This window comes from Triticum aestivum, chromosome 5B (assembly GCF_018294505.1).
Source record: "Triticum aestivum cultivar Chinese Spring chromosome 5B, IWGSC CS RefSeq v2.1, whole genome shotgun sequence".
In the NCBI taxonomy this organism is placed as follows: Eukaryota; Viridiplantae; Streptophyta; class Magnoliopsida; order Poales; family Poaceae; genus Triticum; species Triticum aestivum.
In genome coordinates, this window is record NC_057807.1 from 149,572,002 (window position 1) to 149,575,332 (window position 3,331).

Consider the following 3,331-nt stretch of genomic DNA (forward strand, 5'->3'; position numbering starts at 1 on the left):
TGAGAGTTCCTCTGTGTCGTCGCTGTCAGGCTCGATGGCTCCTTCAATCATCATCAACGATGCTACCCAGGGTGAGACTTTCCTCCCCGGACAGATCTTCGTATTCGGCGGCTTCGCGCTGCGGGCCAATTCGCTTGGCCACCTGGAGCAGATCGATAGCTATGCCCCTGGCCCTCAGATCGGGTTCGGAAACCTGAACCACACGGCGGATACCCAAGGAGACTTGATATTCGACAGACTCGGGCCAGTGCCAGAAGCGCCGAACAGTCACGATGAGCACGGCTTAGACCTGCTGTCAAACGTTGCTTGGGATATCATCCCGGCAGAAGCCTCGGACCTAAATCCGAGACAGGTTCATTGCCTAAGGACGGAGGGCTGGACCCCGCCCCACAGGCCGTACCCTCATCGGTGATGGAGCCAAACACAGGCCTCACTTTTGAGGAAACCTGTGACTCCGGGCCCCTGGACTTGTGTCCGGTTGTAGGCTCCAGTCCGCGCGTCCCCGAGCCCGCCGATCCTAGTTGGGCTCCGGTGATGGAGTTCACCGCGGCGGACAACTTTCAGCACTCGCCCTTCGGCGACATACTAAACTCATTCAAAACCCTCTTTTTGGTAGAGAATCTCGGGCCGAATTATGTCCGGCTCGAGTTGGAAGCAGGCAACGAAGACATTCGTTGCCCACCCACCACCCACTTAATAGCCACGGTTGATGATTTAACCGACGTGCCGGACTTCGACTCCGAAGGCATCGACAGTATGGACGACGATGCAGGAGAAGACTCAGAATCTATGGGGTGCCAGATTCACACCTCGCCACACGACATATACATGGTGGATACGCCCAAGGAAGGCGACGGTGACAATCCGGAAGATAACACCCCTGGGCAAAAACCAAAGCGACGGTGCAGACGCCGTTCCAAATCCGGCAACAGTAACAATATCAGCAAGAGCGCCAGAAGAATGGATACTCCGTTAAACTCTAAGGGCAACAACGGCCAAAAAGAACCAGGGATGGAGCAGGACAAACCAGGTCATGCCGAACATAGTCCGGAACATATGCCTGAAGAAAACGATCCAGAGGGACGAGTTCATCAAACCGCCCCAGGACAAGAAGCCAGTCCAGACGACGATGCATTCATTATTCCGGAAGAACGCATGGAACGAGAGAACCTCCACAGAAAGCTTATGGCCACAGCAAGAAGTCTGAAGATGCAGAAGCAGCGGCTTAAAGCTGCACAGGAAATGCTCAATCGCAGATGGAACAAAGTGCTAGACACTGAAGAAAGATATCGCGACGATCGCCATACAAAGACCTACCCAAAACGCTTGCTGACGATTCAAGGGACTTATGTCCGGCCTCCGGATGCTGACGATTTAAGTCACATAATCCAACAACCCGGAGAGTCCTCCCACAAGCTTTGGAACAGATTCCTCACTAAGAAAATCAAATTGTTGATTGTCCGGATGCCGAAGCCTTAGCGGCATTCAAGCACAGCATCCGTGACGAGTGGCTCGCCAGACACCTCGGCCAAGAAAAGCCAAGGACAATGGCAGCCCTAACAAGCCTTATGATCCGCTTTTGTGCGGGAGAAGATAGCTGGCTCGCCCGCAAAGGCACCAGTGACCCCATCACATCCGAAATAAGGGATGGCAATGGGAAGCCATGGCGTAATAAAAACAAACGCCAAAACAAGGAAGAGAGCCCAGACAACACAATGGTTAATGCCGGATTCCGGGGCTCTCGACCTAACCAACAAAATAAGCAACCTAAAGGCAGTAAAGAGGGACCATCCGGTCTAAACAGAGTTCTGGATAGACTATGCCAAATTCATGGCACCCCTGACAAACCTGCGAACCACACGCACAGAGAGTGCTGGGTCTTCAAGCAGGCTGGCAAACTAAACGCCGAACACAAGGGAAGGGAAACACCAAGTGAAGATGAGGATGAACCCCGCAAACCGAACACTGGGGGACAGAAAAAATTCCCGCCAGATGTTAAAACAGTGAACATGATCCACGCGACTCGCACATCCTTGGGAAGGCACGAATGCGCCCATAAAGACGCACGTGATATAGAGCCCATCGTACCCACACCTAACTACTGGATGTCTTGTTCGATCACTTTCGATCGCCTGGACGACTGAACTAGTATTCGACGCGAAGGATCAAATGCCTTGGTGCTTGACCCAATAATCAACGGATACCATCTCACTCATGTCCTCATGGACGGTGGCAGCAGTCTCAATTTAATATATGAGGACACTGTCCGCAGGATGGGGATAGACTCATCCAGAATCAGCAAGATTCACACCACTTTTGAAGGGGTGATACCAGGCATTGAAGCCTATAGCAAGGGCTCCGTCATACTAGAGGTAACATTCGACCCTCCAGGCAACTCCAGAAGCGAAGAACTAGCCTTCATCATCGCACCTTCCAAAGCAGCTATCAAGCATTGCTTGGAAGAACGGCCTTCGCCCGCTTCAACGCATTGCCGCACTATGGCTACCTTACACTTAAGATGCCCAGTCCACCTAGCGTCATCACCGTTAGCGGAATAACAGAGCGCTCTTCGTGCGCAGAGGAATACGTGACGACCCTAGCGGCCGGACTATAAGCGGCCTCTAACAAAAATACAGCAGGTCGTTAAGACCACGGACACGGTTAGGCGAGTCCGGTAGCCCACATTAAACCAGGGCACCGTATATGTAATCCTATAGTGGATACCAGGGGCTAATAATAAAAGCCCCATTTTTTGGCTCAACCTTACGGTCAGGCCATCATCTCATATTTTTATCCATCGCATACTTATGTTGCACTCTTCCACGAGCTTCCCTTTTCTGCAGATAACGTTCGCGCGATACCCTTCTAGGATGCGGCACAATGGAGACAATGGCGCAGACGTGCAGCAGGGCCCCGTTCAACAGGTTTCTTTTTAGATTAAGCCCATGTGTAAACCTTTTCTATTGTCTCTTGTTGTTCAACCATCCCATGGGTTCCATACCCATAGAGGATACTGTCTTTTTTGGCATTTCGCCAATACAGATTAACGCCCGTACCTGGAAACACAGGGTTCATAATGAATGGGCATTCTTGAGCTCATCATCTATTATAAAGTCTGAATACCTTAGGGAGTGTTCGGCGTCACGAGTTTGGCCTTATATTCATTAACTCCGAATCATGTCTTTGGTCAAATGTTGGGTTTGCCCGGCTCCTGGGTTTGCCGCCTTATGTTCCATCATTATCAGCTAAGGTGGCCAAAGGAGAACTACTGCGATTGTGCCCTGGTTATTCCGGATGAGCACCTCAGTAGAGAAAGCCGAAAACTGACTGT